Consider the following 18,175-nt stretch of genomic DNA (forward strand, 5'->3'; position numbering starts at 1 on the left):
ATAGTTTTTCAGGCAAAATTATTCGTGATTTATCCTCAGAATGGGCCATCAAAATCAGATCAGTGAATTTCTGACAGATGGCGCCTCCGACAATCAGCTGCTTGCAAGAGCAATGGCACTGGACTACACAGTAAATAAATATAGCTCCATACATTGTGTAGTGGCCATGCTAGGTAACTGCAGCTCTCATTGAAGTGAATAGGAGCCAAGCTGCAGTAACTCAGCGTGGCCGCTATGCAATATGCAGTGCTACCTGCTTCTGACTCTGATCTCAGTCTATGCCAACACTGTGGCTCTGGCAACCTTTTGATAGTCAGGGGTTTCCCAGGTGTCAGGTTGTAAACCTCTTTAATGTGCAATGTGTTGCTGCAAAGAGGGATTAATCAGATGGAATTTTTTTTTAAGTTTTAAGAAAGTTTTCAGAATAAGGATAATTTTTTTTTGTTGACAAACAATGTTATGACTTTCCATAGACTCTGTCTGTCCCGATTTGTTAGAATGAAGGAAAGCTGCATAGTAGCCCTAGCCTACAGTACACAGAGCACATTACATATGGCATTTTCTGTGGACCTATGGCAGTACTGGAGGTATTATACCTCATTCCCATTATTAAGTATAAAGTGATACATATTCCTGAGAGATATTTTATAATCCATTTCTATATGTCATGGGGAGGGCATACTTTGTGTAAGGGTTTACTTAATGCCTTTGAGATCCTGAGGTTATGCCTTAACTAGAATCACTACTGCTTACAGTTTGCAGAACAAATTATGCATTTTGTGTAAATCCATTGTTCTTTTCTTTCCCATGGCTATAGACCATTCATATTTCTATAATATTATTAGTGTATAGTTGTTCTTAGGTGCCTAGAAGGCTTGCAGTATTCTAAAATTCTGCAAACAAAATAAGAGATATTTTCTAATTCTGTGTCCAGTAGTTACCAAGAGGAATAGTAGAAAAAAAAAGAAATGCCAGAACAGTGCCCCATATACTAAGAAAAGATAAATATATGTTGACTTTTTGTTGTTGCCTCTGGCTGAGTTGAGATGGATTCAGAGAGGCAAACATACATGCACACACAGCTCTGTGGAAAGCCTTGAAATCCTGCCAGCTTATCCGAATAGATATGGACAGGCACAGCCAGGACTGGTTTTCCACCTCATGAAACAATCATCATGTCCGGCTGTGAACAGTTTCTTTGTTTCTCTTACAAACCGAATGTCTACATTACCCCCAAACAATTGAAACTTATCGATACTGTAGAGGTTACAGTCCTTTTTCTTATAGTGGTCAACGCACTGCCAATGTATCCGGACAATTCTATATAACAAGCCGAGCTGTTATCTAGTATAAGCAGTCAGGTCCCTTCTTTTACTGTAGAGAAATGAAATCTGGATGGTTCCTATGGGTAACACCACCACTTTTAGTCTGCAATAGTGTGCTTGCACGAGGGTTCATAGCTTTAGGTGTCTCAGGGCAGAGCTCTCAATACAAATGCATGTTCCTTAAAAATTATTTTTAAATAAAACTGGGTGTTCTCAGTCAACATTACTTTATTCTCTGCAAAAGATACCCTTCAGTTTATACCTGCTCCACATGCCACACCTGTCTGACATGCCCCTGTCCATGGTACTAACAGGGAAAATGGACAGTGCAAAGTCAAAGAAACCAGAAAAATGCTAGAAATATATAAAAGGCTGGGTTCTCATTGCATTAATGCAATACATTCTAGCTATACAAAAATCCTCCTGTCAAAAATTGGGCGCCGACAAATACTGTGGTGCACTGCGGTGGGCTTCATTCACCTAGTGGTCCTCAATTAGTGAGTCCCCCTAAAATAACTGGGAAGTGGCCTGAAGATAATCACTAGCTAGCTACTCTTTGGTCCTCTTCACCACACAAAAGTATGGCATCCCAGTTTGGCTGGGCTAAGAAGTATTGCATTAACACAGTATGAACGAAGCCAAAGAAACATTTTATGGTGCACTAGAGAACTACCTAAACAGTCATTCCCTAATCTATTGTTTATAATGAAGTAGGTTCTAAAAGCAGAAATAGCAATAAAAAGTATAACAAGGTAGCTAAAGGAATCGGAAACCCCTGGTGGCCATAAGCACAATATGAACTACAAGAAGAAAAAAATCCAGCTTTGGTCTGAAGTAAACTCATATTCTTTTTATTTTCATGTATTGCATAAAAACATAGCAAGGCATAGACTCAGACTACACTTCTCCCGACATGTTTCTAGAGTATAGCAACACTCTTAGTCATAGACAATATAGACCACCGGGTAGGAAAGCCTAAAGCAGTGTTTCTCAACCAGTACAGTATGTCTCCAGACAAACACTGTTTGGGCATGCTGGGAGTTGTAAGCGGCACACAGTTTTTACAGTCTACAGCTAGTGTTAAACACCTTTATTTCAAGGACTAACATTTTGCCTGCTGTACCAATGGCTGCTACATATTATGCTCTGACCTTTGATATCAGATTGTTCAAATGTATTCATGCATTTTACACAACTTCTGCTAAATGAACACTTACAGTGCGTGTCCCTACAGATACAGTATTTCCTGTTCTGAAGAAACCTTGGAATGTATATCGCTCCATAGAAAACTTAGAGAGTTGCATTTCCTCTCATTGCATAGCTTGTGGGATAATTTACATGTCACTAAATTTTGTGCCTAAAAATCCATTTTATTCATCTCAATTGGGTTATTTTGGCTTCAAGACCCTTTCAAATAGATGGGTCAGTCACAGAACTGTTATCTAATATTAAAATGAACTAAAGGGTTAGGAGTTGTGTGTAATGAAGTTTTGTGTTTACTAGAGATGTTTAGAATACATTTTGCTCTAAAATTACTCTAAAATATCAGCTTTGTCCAAATCTGGGTTTGTTGGGATTTGTTTTTTACAAATGCACTACAAGAACAGGGAGCCATGTAAAAAGGCAGGAGTCCATGCTTCTCTACTAACTGAGCAGCAAGGCATACATTGTATGCCTGCTGCTCAGTTTATATACACTGGGCTGGGCAGAGAGTGCTCAGTTCAGTAAGTGTGTGCCATCCAGAGTGGTGATTCTGTATGCATTGCCGCTCACACCCTGACACTCACTGGGTTCAGTAAATGTACACTTAGCAGCAGGCAAACAACGTATGCCTCCTGCATAGTACATCGTTTCCCTAGTGCCCTAGTGTTGAGATCTATTTTTCCCCTGCTTCTGTACAGTATAATAACCCAAGAAGGTAAGTAGTAGTAATGCTGTAGATCACTATATAACTCTTTACACTTGCAGAGCTGGGCACTTTGCACCTGGCCCATCTGGTGTAGGGGAGAATCTTAATTGGCTGTGGAATCCGAAACAAGTTTGATGGCCTCCCGAAAGTTTGAAATTTCAGAACATTTGATTATGTTTAGTATTTTCTCATGGCCATATGCCTGGAAGTAGTAATAGTCAAAACTCCCTTTAATGCACATGGCCATATAATGGCTCCATACAACCTCTAGCTGAAGTCTATGGAACCTCACTAGGTATGCCTACACTGCTGTAGGGTCTATGTCTACCCCAGTAAGGCTCTGTGCACAAATTAGTTGTTTACTACTTTGATTAATATTGACGTGTCTACGGCTAGCTCTAGAAAGTGCTCTGTTTAAGCCTTATTTGATTAAAAGAGTCTTTACTTGTTATGGAACCAATAGTCTCAGACCACCCTACCATTTTAGCAGCATGCTTCTGCTGGGACTCCCTAGGCTGGCTATGGTGAAATGTAGTTGGTTGTGAAGACATGCTATCTCGGGCATGGCTATCCTCCAGTGAGCAGTTCAGAAAGTGTTAATATAACAAACCGTGTTACTGTAATTAGCTGCAAGTTCTTGACTGTGCGGAGTGTGATGGAATCAGAGAGAGACTTGCTGTGAGCTCTTTGTGTCTATGAAAACGAAAGCACTAGATAAAAGGTGCATTTTGAGGAACTGTTTGATGTTCAAGTAAATTTTCCTTTCTCTTGTCATTAGTCATTACCTGTTAGGTTCTCTAAGCCGGGGTTAGCTCAAAAAAAATCCACACTGCAACGTTGCACTTTCCCGTAAAGTACTTATTAACATACCGTCTCCGAGTAAATTGAAACCATTGAGCATTTTGGCAATTTCAATATTAAAAGGCTGATAGCTGAGCTTTTATTAAGGGAGCCATAGAGCTGGGAAGCATAATGCATATATACCAGATAATTAATCTTTACTCATAATGTTATTAATTATATTTAGATGGTTTCTTTGCTTTTTTTTTTTTTTTTGCTGTAGAAGTTTTTCAGTTTTATGCAAGAAAATAAACTGCATTAAGTGGCAATACCTTAATGTGAATCTGCACTCAAGGGTAACATAAGTTTTTTCTAAATTGGTCCAATATTCTCTGGTGATTCATTGCTTAAAGGGGTATTCCACTGGAAAACATTTAGTTTAATCAACTGATGCCAGAAAGTTAAACAGGTTTGTAAATGACTTCTATTTAAAAATCTTAATCATTCCAGTACTTATGAGCTGCTGAATACTATAGAGGAAGTTGTTTTCTTTTTTAACTTCCTTTCTGTCTGACCACAGTTCTCTCTGCTGACACCTCTGTCCATGTCAGGAACTATCCAGAGCAGGAAAGATTTGCTATGGGGATTTGATTTGCTCCTACTCTGGACAGTTCCTGACATGGACAGACGTGTCAGCAGAGAGCACTTGTGGTCAGACAGAAAGGAAGTTCAAAAAGAAAAGAACTTCCTCTGTAGTATTCAGCAGCTGAAAAGTACTGGAAGGATTAAGATTGTTTAATAGAATTAATTAACAAAGCTGTTTAACTTTTTGGCACCAGTTGATAAAAAAAAATAAAAATAAATGTTTTCCAGTGGAGTACCCTTTTAAATATATCTGTATAGTAGATAGAGCTATGCATTTTTATAACTGTCATTTATTTTTGTGGTTTTATAGCATATACAATGAATATCACAAAGTTAATTCTTAATGTAGAACATACTAACATATATAAATGATCTAGAAGAGATAAATAGACATCGTAGTTATCAGCATCCCAAATTAACCAGTATATTTAACATTGCAACAAGATAAAATTCAACTTATTGGAGGAGATTTATCAAAACCTGTCCAGAGAAAAAGTTGCTGAGTTGCCCATAGCAACCAATCAGATTGCTTCTTTCATTTTTCAGAAGCCTTTAAAAAAATAAAAGAAGCAATCTGATTGGTTGCTATGGGCAACTCAGCACCTTTTTCTCTGGACAGGTTTTGATAAATCTCCCCCATGGAGTGTATTATAAAGAGTAAACATTGTTTGGCTTATAATGAGGTATAATGTGACGTTATGGTATTTGTATGTTAAGATGTTCAGGTTAGGAAATTGGGAAGGATAGCCATCTAAGCTCCTCTATTCAAGAATGGTTAGGTCAGAAATATCTCCTTTTTTTATTATATTGGGTAAGCTGTGGCTTTTGGGCTAGATGGCCACATTTTCTAACAATGTTGTGTGTTTTTCTTCTGAATTTTAGGCTTGTGGTGTCTATGAGTTAATGGTACACATATTGGGAAAATTTCCAGTTTTAGAAACTTCCTATGGGCCAGTACAGAATACTTCTAGTTCTTGAAAAGGACCATTCAGAATCCTTTCAATTCAGATATTTGGTCTGTGACCACATGGTTGACTCTTTAGGAAGCGACCACCACATGTGGGCTCTGTTTTTGTGATACAGAGCCCTACTTTCTTGGATAGACACTGATTTAAAAGATAACATCCTGGCTGCTTTGGTGCCATTCACAACATGTTTTGTACACATCGTAGCTATACATTGGCAACCAAAGTTTGCTGATATATACCTTGACCTGTTCAATTTGGGTCCATTGACTTTCAGGGTCCAAACATGAGCAGCAGACCATGCTTTTAAAACATGTATATAGTATACATTGAGTGGACCAAAAGTAGTTATTATTAGTCAATGGGCTTGCCGGGAAGAAGTTGTGGTGTAAGTCAGCGAACTGTTTGGACAGATTACTGACATATACTGTACCTGCAATGTGTGGACAAACTGAGGTGTGAATGGCCCCTTAGAAGCTAATTATATGATGTAATACAATACATTAGATTAGTAATACAATACATCTGTTTAATTCCAATCGTAAGACCCCCACCCTCTCAGTGATTGGCTAAAATCGGACTCTGCCAGCAGTTTTTCAGTTGCACCACAGCACTCCCACAGGCTAAATAGAGCATTACATGTTGCCCACTGAATGTACTGACATGTCTACCAGAGGGAGGAATGCTCACTGTAGCTTCTCTCTGCTCAGGCTAATAGATGTAAGATCTGAAGACTGAACTCTGCATCTTGTAAAACCCTATACAGTGACCCCCCGACCTACGATGGCCCCGACATACGATCATGAGGCCATCGCATGTTGAAGGCAGCATCGACATACAATGCTTTTGTATGTCGGGGCCATCGCATAAACGGCTATCCGGCAGCGCAGACTGCTTCAGCTGCCCCCGGATAGCCGTTTACGGTGCCCTGTGTGGTCCGCTGATGATCCCTTACCTGTCCTCAGGGCTCCGGCGCATACTCTTCGGGATCCCCTGCATCGTCGGCGCTCTCCATCGTCGTCATCACGTCGTCTTGTCATCCAATAGGAGCGGCGTGCGTAACGACCTGATGGCGGTGACGGAGAGTGAGGATGCCGGGGAAGCAGAGGCCTTGCCTGAGCGGTGGGGACACCCCGGGGACGCATGACAGCGATGGAAGGTGACATCCAGGGCAGCGGTGACGGTTCGGAGCGGCGGGGACACGTGAGTATAACCTCCAATACCAGTGGTCTTCAACCTGCGGACCTCCAGATGTTGCAAAACTACAACTCCCAGCATGCCCGGACAGCCGTTGGCTCTCCGGGCATGCTGGGTGTTGTAGTTTGGCAACATCTGGAGGTCCGCAGGTTGTAGACCACTGTCCTATACTTTACATTGCACGGATCCCTCAACATACGATGGTTTCAACAAACGATGGTCCATTTGGAATGGATTACCATCGTATGTTGAGGGACCACTGTATAATCATTTTCTAATTCAAGCAACACCTTATAGATGGGGTCCTTGCATAATGATTCCAATACTAAAAACAAACCTTAAATTCTAGGCTTACAGTGCATACTGTGTAAATCTTTAGTCTGCAACAATTGCATTAAGAAGGCAGAGATTGTCTGACCTGTCATCTACAAATACATTGTATTGCTCCCATCCATTATTCTTTTCCCTTTCTTTGTCAAACAAATTCCCTGCAGTCTATAACAAATATGCAATGACCTTTAATAAGGTAATGGCCTTTACCACAGTGCATCCAAGCTTCTGACACATCCCGCTTTGTATGAAATAGAACATATGAACTAGCCTCATGTATAGACGATATAAACCAGAGACAGATATGCCAGATGCCAGAAGCTATATGACTCCAGCGCTAGGACTAGGTAAGTAACAAGATGAATCAGAGCTCTCCATGTAACAAGTGTTTAGTATTTGATAAAGATCATTTCTGCCTTAAATGCAAGTCATTGAGTTGTCTTCTTGCTAAAACTTTCATTTCGATGATTCATATTTCTGTGTTTCTGGGAAGGCCGGGTGACAGATAATATGACTGCCGTCTAAAGTCGTATAGGGTTTCTAGAGTCCTTACCCTTACACAATGTCATAGTGCTACATAACTAGACAGATGAAGTAGTCCTAGAAAGGACTCATATTTACTGGGGATATCCTGGATTTAAGGTGGAAATGCTCTTCAACGGTTTGTGTCCTAAGAAACAGAACCTGAGCAGTATCCACTATAGACAGCACAAGCACAAACAAGAAAAGTTCTCATGAACCTCCTGTGGAATGCAGACAAAATGACTGCTCTCTTATAGACAAAGGGCTGATTCTCCGGAATACAAAGCTCTCAGATTCACAGACACCACATTCCTGTGGTAAGTCACTGAATAGCCAAGTACGTACAATATCTTGTTGGTTTCTAGAAACATTACCACTTGGGTTGCAGGATGATAAATGCCAAGTTAGGTAAAATTGCATAGCAGGCATACATAGCAGTACCTGGTATACCTGCCATTTCTAGGATACATTACATTTCAGGCAAGGACTAGAGGGATTGGAGTTATAGGTTCTGAAACACCTTCATTCCACCAGATATTACACTGTATTTACAAGGTTTGTGTATGTATTTTATTTATGCAATACACTTGAACCCCATACAGATGCCATTTTTAACTGTTGCATGCCTTATCGGTTCTGCCATTGTTTCCAATAACTATAGACAAAGGGAGACAGCGCTCCTAGTGTAATACCGTAAGGATAGAAGGTAAATCTAAAGCAATATTGCTCACCGATGTTGGTTGTACTGCGACCAAGTACAACTATGGTGTAGGCATAAAACCCTCGACGGGCGAGACTCAGCAGCCGCTCTTGGCAACACAAAGTGAAGCAAAGACAGATCCCTCAAAGGACAGCACAGGATAGAGCTGGCACACAAGATTTCAAAGGTAAAAACTGATTTATTTTACCCGGCATGCAACGCGTTTCGCTGGATAACCAGCTTCATCAGTCATGGTTATCCAGATGAAGCTGGTTATTGTTTCCAATAGATACTCTTAAGAAATGTTTCTAGAAAGATTTCTTATAACATTAAACATAAACAAACATAAAACAGCAATGTGGTCATGACAAACTCATATGCAATTTTGTTTTGCAACTGAGGAGTAATGTGTCTTCTTGGGGAGACCTCCTTGCTGTCATAGGGAGTCGCCATGCAATGCTATCTGGGAAAAATATATGTAAAGTAGCTCTTCTTTAAAAGAAAAGGAGCTTGTTCTCTGCTGCCACCTATTGGAAGTAGTTGATGGTCAACCTTTTGCAGACTCTTGAAATATGACTAGGGATTATAAGCCAAGTCAGAATATCCTCCAAAAGAAAGAACACCCATCTGTAGACAGCTGTTTCGGGGTACTTGTCCCTCATCAGTACGGATGGTTTCAGAGAGGTCTTTCTAGTCTAGTTTCTTGGCTCTTTAATGTGTTGAGCATTAACTTACAGGGAAGCTACCTCCAATAGGTGGCACTAGAGAGCAAGCTCTTTTCTTTCGGGAGGACGGCTACTCTGTGTAGTGTTGGCGTGAGGTAACAGTGAGGCTTCTGGACAATCTTGCAAAAACTAAACAGTTGGAAGGTATTAACACCATGCCAGATAAATCTATGGCAACACCTTAAAATGTCATTCTTATTGGTAAGAAATTTGAATATATATTATCCAATGGTAACAAAGCATGCCCATACAGAACAGTTATTTGGGATACAGTAATACAGACTATATGTAACCTAAAATGCTTCTGTAAACAAACTGCAGCAGGGGTAGTCTTGTGAGTATATAAAAATAAATGCCATTCGGAGGGCAGCCTTTCATGCTTTGCCCACCGGGCATTCAAAACAAGACCCAAATGTACACACTGAAAACAAAAGAGATGGCTTTACAGATTGTGCTACAAAGCTGATTAAATGTCAGCCAGCAGTTAACACCATTGTCACACACAATGCTGATTTACTAGTAATCCCACTGAGTATCTGATTCAGAGATTTCATGTACATTAAATTCTTTCAAATTCCATTGCTTCCTTTGGTACGAAAAAAAATTGTTATACTATAGCATTCTATGGAAGCTGGGAAATCTAACACTTTATTTAACATATGAATAATATTTAGAGGAAAAATATATCCTTTACCACTTTACAGCATATGAGCTGCATAAACACCATATTAATGTGTAAAAATATTTGCATGCTTATGTTATTTATAAATACCATCTGTCCCATTAAAAACACAAGAAATGGCGCGAAAGTATGAAACAGGGAGGTCAGTGGGAGAAACAGAAAATTTTGAGCTATTGTGGACAAGACACTATGGATTTTATTTTATAGCATATTTAGCTTTTTAACCCCTTAAGGACTCAGGGTTTTTCCGTTTTTGCACTTTTGTTTTTTTTCTCCTTACTTTTTAAAAATCCTAACCCTTTCAATTTTGCTCCTAAAATTCCATATTATGGCTTATTTTTTGTGCCTCCAATTCTACTTTGCAGTGACATTGGTCATTTTACCAAAGAATCCACAGCAAAACGGAAAAATAACATTGGTTTTTAGTCTACCAGGTTTGTATTGATCTGACTTTTTGATTGCTTTTTATTCCTTTTTTTCATGATGTAAAAAGGGACCAAAAATAAGCTATTTTTGACTTCAACATTTTTTTGGCGCATACGCCATCTACCATGCGGTTTAATTAATTATATAATTTTATAGTTCGGACATTTCCACACGCGTCGGTACCACATATGTTTATTTTTATTTACACAGTTTTTTTTTTTTTTTATAGGAAAAGGGGGGTGAGTCTTACTTTTATTAGGGAAGGGATTAAATGATCTTAAATGATCTTAACTTTTTTTCACACTTTTTTTGCAGTGTTATAGCCCTCTCTAGTGGCTATAGCACTGCACATACTGATCTGCTACACAGATCATTGCCTGGATTTAAGGCTTGGAGCAATCAATCGCCAATCGGACGCACAGGAGGCAGATAAGGGACCCTTCTGCTGCGTTCTAGCTGATCGGGACATCGCTATTTCACCACGATGAGACCGATCAGCCCGACTGAGCTGCCGGGAGTGTATTTTTTGTTACTTAAGACACGGCAATCAACTTTGAATGCTGCATCCAAAGGGTTAATAGCGCGCGTCACAACGATCTGTGCCGCACGCTATTAGCCCAGGGTCCCAGCTTTCATTAGCAGCCGGGACCGACCCACTATGATGCAGGGTCATAGCGTGACCATGCGTTATAGATCGGGACTGGGTGCAGGGTGTACAGGCACGCTCTGCGTCCTTAAAAGGTTACTATACTGCTCACTTCAAAGTAGAAATACCATGGGCCTTTAAAGGGGTGTTCCAGGATTTTATTTGACTGTGCTACAGAGGCTGTTAAGTTAGTCTAGTTCATAATATAGTGTCTATACCTGTGTTTGATTGCTTGTCTTTCTTATTTCTTATGGGATGTTTTCCCCGTTCAAATTTTCCCAGGTTGCAGTGCACCCCAAGACATTACATCACTAGTCTGGTGTTGAAAGGGAGCCTGTCTGCTTCAATGAGTGAAGAGACTGCTGGGTGGGGTATATTCCTTCTCCACAGGGCTGCAGCTGTTCTGCAATGGTGGGGTGGCTGATGTGTGGGTGGGAGAAAAATGACCTCACACTTACAAACAAGGGTTACTGGGACATGTAGTTGGAGGAACGGAACCTCAACAGGAAATTTCACAAAAAGAAATCAGCAGCATCATGGTGGACTCACGACAAAGCCATTTAGCCCAATACAAGCATGGATCCTTCCTGAACATATCCATTACTGTCTGTCAAGTAAGTACTAAAATCACCCTGTTTTGGATAACCATTTTAAAATAGCACTGCAGTCTTAGACACTTATACCATATCTGCAGGATAGGGGATAAGTGTCTGATCGTGGGAAGTCTGACTGCTCAGAGCCCCCGCGATCTCCCGTATGGGGACCTGGCATTTCCATGGCTCTGCATGGTCAATGCGTGTGTAGTTGACCTCACTGAGGTTGACGACACATCCCCTCCATACAGCTCTATGGGAGAGGCAGGGATGCAAAAATGCTGCATCTCCTTAAAAACTGTATGCCATTAATGTTGAGTAGATGTGGGTCCCACAGAGAGCCATGCACAGAGAATGACAAAATATAAGCACATTTTCTCAGCTTTGTCACCTGCCATGCTAGAAATGCCTGGGGTCCAGGATTTTCCCATAGCTGTGGTCCTGCTTCTATCAGACATTTTATTCACAAACCCTGACTCAATCCACACAATGGCCCTCATTTACTAAGAAAATCGGGTTGTAAGTCTATGTTGCTTTCTTACCCGACTGCTTTTTTCCCCTGGTATTTATTATTATGTCGCATCCTGTTTGTCGCACGTGGGTTTTGTTGGTTTTGGTTTCCAACTCCTCTGAGCTGTCGGGAAAAAATCCACAACAATTCAACAAATTCGGGTTGGAAACCTTAATAAATACGTGAGAAAGCTCAGAAATGTTGGGTTACGCCCCTTTTTCGGGTTTGGGAGAATCCACATCGGGTCTGTCGGGAAAAAATGTCGCATGGTGTCGCAGACTGGCGCACGATGTCTGCGACATGGCGTAGACAAAGATGCGACAAAAAAAAACGACAAAAGAGGTCGGGTTTAGAATAGTAAATGAGGGCCAATGACTATAATACTCTATCCACACAATGACTATAATACTCTATCCACACAATGACTATAATACTCTATCCACACAATGACTATAATACTCTATCCACACAATGACTATAAGACTATATCCACATGCAGATACAATGGCAGGAAGTGTGCAGTACAGTATAGCTATTTGAGATACAGATCATGTAGATTTTCAATTTCAAAAATCCCTATAAATCACGGACTTCACAGATATATAGGAATTGCTGACCCTTTATGACCTCATTGAGTAAATAAAGGCCTGCTTTACATTACCTGTAATTCTTTACTGCCTGACCTCAGAATGCCTTTCCTGTGAGTGGAGTTGCTGACACAGTCAAGAAGCTGACTTTCTAACCAACTGGAACAACCAGCGGATTACACAATCGCCATGCAATGTACTCTGATCACTGCCGATGGGGAAATGGAGTCTTTACCAACTTCAGAGTGGGTGAAAGGTGGCATCCTAATCCAACATAAATATTTATGGATGCTTAATATGCAAGAAAAAAGTCCATTCAATGTATAGTAATATGCATAAAAAGCATAAATCAATTCATACAATAAATCCTATGCACATTTGTAAATTGGAGGTTTACTTTTACTGCATTAAAAGCAATACCTTAATGTATTCTTATTCTTGGAATAGTTTCCTTTAAAAGCAAGAACGATTCAATGATAAACTTGCATGGCTGAAGGGAATAAAAATCCCCATCTGTTGCCTTTCAAACCTTCTACTGTGGAGCTGCCTGGACCTGCTGATGAAAGCTGCGGTGAAAGTTTCTGGGTCCTTATACAACATTTGGCCCATTGTTCACCTTGTGTTCATTATATTATATTCTATACAGCAGAAGGGCCTTAGTAACCATTTAGGCATCTTGGCCTGGATCCCCTATCTCTGCGTTCACTTGCAGAAGTATCTTATGACTTTCCTCTTTTATTGTTGAAGTTTTAAATCATTTGGGTAACTGATATATACTAGGGAATTGTGTTTTATATAATTCTATTTTCCAGTAGATGGGGTTCCTAAGAAGTGTGGACTTTAAAGGGAACCTGTCACATTGCACATGTCAATTTTATGTGGACATCATATTATAGAGCAGGAGGAGCTGAGCAGATTGATATATAGTTTGGTTGGGATAGATTTAGTATAACTTGTATTTTTTTTTTACATTTTATTTACACCTCTATTCCTTTTATTCTTAGGAGTCCAGTGGGTGGTACCAATCAATAATTGACAGCCTCTTCCTTATGAGTTTCCATGAAGAGATAGATGTTAATCCCCAATAAGACCACCCACTGGATTCCTAAGTGTAGAGAGGAGTCCAGTGGGCGGTTAACTTCATTCAGTCATATACAAAAGAATGATTAGGGCCACCCACTGGACTCCCGATGCAAAGTAGAATTGTAAATAAATAAAATACAAGCTCCACTAAATCTTTTCAACAAAACTACATGTGGATCTGCTCAGTTTTTTTTTTAGCATTATAACTGGATGCCTGCATATAAAACACCATGTTCAATGTGGCAGGTTCTCTTTAAATATCTTTAAACATGCCATTGAGACACTTCAGAAGATATCATTAGTAGGGGATATAATGTCAGATCAATGTGGTAACGAGGGGGTATGACCCCCGACCAATGTGGTAATTAAGGCATTTTTCTTCATTGGCTTTACTACTAATAATTGCAGTATACAGTTCACACATGCAGTTTTTAGTTGTGGATTTTGTGTGATAATAGGGTGCCTCCACTATCGCCATTAATAACCTGTGTATAAAGGAGCCCTAATGTACCTTCTATAAGCAGCAGAACAGCTACAGTAAATGGTTTTAATGTAAATGATCCCGAGTCTATTGTATATACAGTCCATATTTAATGGTCTAGGTTACACTAACCTCTGCAAATTGCCCAAGTAATGAATAAAGCCTGAAACCGCAGACACTTATTCCGGCAACCCAAGCTTAAAAAAAGGACATTTTCTTCCAATCACACACCGCAACGCATAAAATTAATGTAACGCCTCTCAAAATTATTTAATGATATCAGGGCTTAAGAAACAATAAATCATTTTCTGGCACAGACAATTCAATAACCTTTAAGCGCAATTGCTTCTTTCTCCAGGAAAGTGTAATGTAAAAGAGTTCTGATTACACCGGTCAAGGAGAGTGGAAAAACACAATTTGCAAGGATAATTCTCCCAGTCAAGTCAGATTGCTGCCGCACTTCATGTTAAGGTGACAATCCCTGTTGAGTTTTGTATTCTGCAGAACTCATTTCATTTAGATGCTACTACTGAGCAAACACCTGACATTATTGAAGTGTTGTATAACCAATTTATGGCAGGATACGCACAATGAATCTGGTGTAGTGCCTTGTAACAACACTTTAACTAGTGACAATGATTGATCTGCTCACAACAATCCTCTTTCCCAGTGTCTCTATAGACAGGCATAGAAAAGGGCTTCTATTTAACCAATGTCCTTTAACAAGCCGGCTTTATTGTCCATGGGATACGTAAAGTGCATCTGTCAGTGATTGTCTAGTTGCAGCTACTATTACAATGCAGATTAGCTTGGAACCCCTTCACATAAGGGTCCTATATGTATCTATCCTCCTCAAGTTGGAAGTTACAATGTGTAATATATTTTGCAGGTTTCTCCTGCAAACATACAAATATCCATGATAGTGTTATACTATATGTTTTATGTATAATGCTTTTGTACAGTTGCCTATTATGCTATTATGGTAAGATACTATACAGCGTACAAGTAAGAGCGATCATACTGTGCCGAAAAACAACCATTGACAAAAACAGCTACATATTCAAACAGACCCTTCTATACAGTTAATGCTAAAGTTTGTGGCCATCTGCGATGTCCCCTTCAAACTTTTTGTTTCTTCACAGGATGCACACTCTTAAAGGACCTTTTACAAGGCCTGGTTATTGGCCTGAATAAGCTTGCATTTAAGCATTTGTTGTGGTGTAAAAAGGCCAATGATCAGCCCATGAAAGAGAAAACCCCATAACTGGGTCATGTAAAGGCTCAGTAAAAAAGAGCACTGATCAACAAGATCGGTGCATGTTCTCGGGACTGGCTGGGGTGCATGTTCTCGGGACTGGCTGGGGTGCATGTTCTCGGGACTGGCTGGGGTGCATGTTCTCGGGACTGGCTGGGGTGCATGTTCTCGGGACTGGCTGGGGTGCATGTTCTCGGGACTGGCTGGGGTGCATGTTCTCGGGACTGGCTGGGGTGCATGTTCTTGGGACTGGCTGGGGTGCATGTTCTTGGGACTGGCTGGGGTGCATGTTCTCGGGACTGGCTAGGGTGCATGTTCTAGGGACTTGCTAGGGTACATTAAGGGTACATCCCGCGATGCTTCAGTGACGGGATATTTTTTCAAGGTTCCTGGGTAACTTCAGGGCCTAAGATTGAACCCGAGACTCAAGTCTATGTGACCTCCGACAAATATGTATCCAGATGATCATAGTCTCAGGGGAAAGACATGAGCTCTGAAGTTGGCCAGGAATTTTGAAAAGATATCCAGCTATCAGAGCATTGCTAGATGTGTGCTTTAAGAATGGTCCTAGCTCATTTAATAAGTGTTATAGTCAGATTCTAATGCTGTAGTGTGCAAGGGATTATCAATAGACTGCAGAATACTGTTTACTGCAACCCATAATCTGTATAGGACACAAAAATGAGACCTTATTCCCATCCTGCTTTTTGAGATGATTTTTGATTTGTGAATGGCTAAAAACAAGACCAATAGCCTCATGCAAAAATGGTTTAAAATGACTATGACTATGTTAAGTGTGAACATAGCCTGATAATGTAAAACTGATTATTGTAAGATCAATAGCCGCCAGGTTAGCAACCGGGAAAAGTTTTTTCCTAGGTACCCCCCCCCCCCATTTTTTTTGGAACAGTGCCATAGCTAAAGGTGAGTAACTTTATCATAATATCATTACATTACAGAAGTATATCATCACTTAAAACCATCAAATTCAGATGTCTTATGGGCCATCTCAGTGGGGGTTTGAGTGCTAAGATCTATAAAAACCTATAAAAACATAGCATAGCAAGTATAGCCTTCTGTATCTTTCTGATCTTGATGAGGCTAAGCATTCATTGTGCTTGGACTAGTTTTGAAGTCAAAGATCTCTAATAAACATGATTTATAATAAATAGCCTGCTTAAATTTAGGTTTTGGTGAATTTATATCAAACACACTGTAGTATAGAAAATTCCTAATAATGCTGTTAAGGATGGTATCAGGTCATAAAAGCCAAATCGAGACATATAGTACAAACAGATAACATAATAACTATAAGATAGCTTATAACTATAGCACTGTTTTCGGGCCAGAAGGTTCCAGATGCTGAACATTTAGAATGAAAGTTGAGATTATAATTTGATCCCTATGATGTGTCTGATGTTACAGTAAGATCCACAGTCCTCACCGGTGACAGTACCAATACCACTAGTTTCGTGCCTTGTACTTGCAAACTTCCAAGCTAAACTTTTTCTTTCCTTTTGAAACTTTTGCCTATGATCAGTGACTGATGTCCTTGGAATATCAGAAATCATCTTTTTTTTTCTTTTCTCGAAAGTCTTTAATCCATCCTGAAACCGAGAACACCAGCAATGCAATACACCAAGGAAAAGTCTAACAAAACAGTTGCTAAGGCTAAAAGTGTCAAAAGCTGCTCTTGTTCCAGAATCTCACAGAGGAGCTTGTGAGTCAGAAAACATCACTGTATTCCGGCAATCACTGGGGTCACGGCTGTGACCGGAAGTTTGGTCACATGATCATTTACAGCTGTGGGGCAGCTTAAGGGATCTGGTGCATTGCCAAACAGCAAAACCACTTTCACAGCACAGAACTGAGACATACAAAGCCGACATTGTCACTTCACTATATAGACATTACAGAGCAGACTTGCTTGCCATCCAGAAACACAATAAAAGCCTGAGCAATCAATGGCCAAGCTTCAATGTTTTCATTTAGAAAGTCGCTTATAGTGAGAGATTCTCTTTATAACACTTTGTAAACAAGTAGCATAAAACTTGACTTTCCAGCAAATGAAAAGAACTACAGTAAACTAAGAAGCGGTATTTTTACCATGAAAAGGTAACAATAGTTTTACAGAGGATCAACAAGTTATATGCTATACATTGTAGACAAAGTATATATTGTGCGACAGACCAGTATATGCTACACCCACTGTTTAGATGTTCCAGAATATCTGGCAAGTCTGGTAAATGTTTTAAAGGGGTACTCCGGTGAAACTATATTTTTTTTAACTCAACAGGTGCCAGAAATTTAAAATTCTTCCGGTACTTATCAGATGCTGTATACTACAGAGGAATTTCTTTTCTGTCTGACCACAGTGCTCTCTGCTGACACCTCTGCCCGTGTCAGAAACTGTACATGAAATTCAGTACGAATTTCATGAAAAATTCAATTCGCAACAAATGCGAATATCGCCACGATTCTATTGCGTGAATCGCTTCATTAAACTCCATTTACTGCGGTCCAGGCTCCAGGGCATCTAAAATGGCAGATCCACATGTCAGTACATGGGGCAAGGAACGCTGGGAAGGTGGGAAGGCAAGGTGGGAAGGGAAGTAGGCGGGATGACCCTGAATCACATGCAGGATACAGCCTATCAGCAGCCAGTCACCCCTGTGATGTCACAGCCCTATATATTCGGCAGCGATTTTCCTGCTCGCCATTTCATTCATTACACTGCAGAGAGATAGGACAGACATCGCTGTGTGTGTGCGTTACACAGAAAAGCTTGTTGCAGCAGCGTTTCACCTCTTAAT

At 40.1% G+C, this 18,175-nt stretch overlaps 1 protein-coding gene across 2 annotated transcripts in view; it reads right to left on the reverse strand.

Moving 5' to 3' along the window:
- Positions 1-18,175, reverse strand: part of MAMLD1 (mastermind like domain containing 1) — a 220,928-nt gene that overhangs the window by 127,486 nt on the left and 75,267 nt on the right. Inside the window, exon 1 of one of the 2 annotated variants that reach the window (XM_056538825.1) lies at positions 12,618-12,902. The exons of the other annotated variant lie outside the window; for it this stretch is intronic. The gene's annotated coding sequence lies outside the window, so the exon portion shown is untranslated. Of the gene's footprint in view, positions 1-12,617; positions 12,903-18,175 lie in introns of those variants that run through there. 2 annotated transcript variants of the gene reach the window in all.

The sequence above is a fragment of the Hyla sarda genome, chromosome 9 (assembly GCF_029499605.1).
Source record: "Hyla sarda isolate aHylSar1 chromosome 9, aHylSar1.hap1, whole genome shotgun sequence".
In the NCBI taxonomy this organism is placed as follows: domain Eukaryota; kingdom Metazoa; phylum Chordata; class Amphibia; order Anura; family Hylidae; genus Hyla; species Hyla sarda.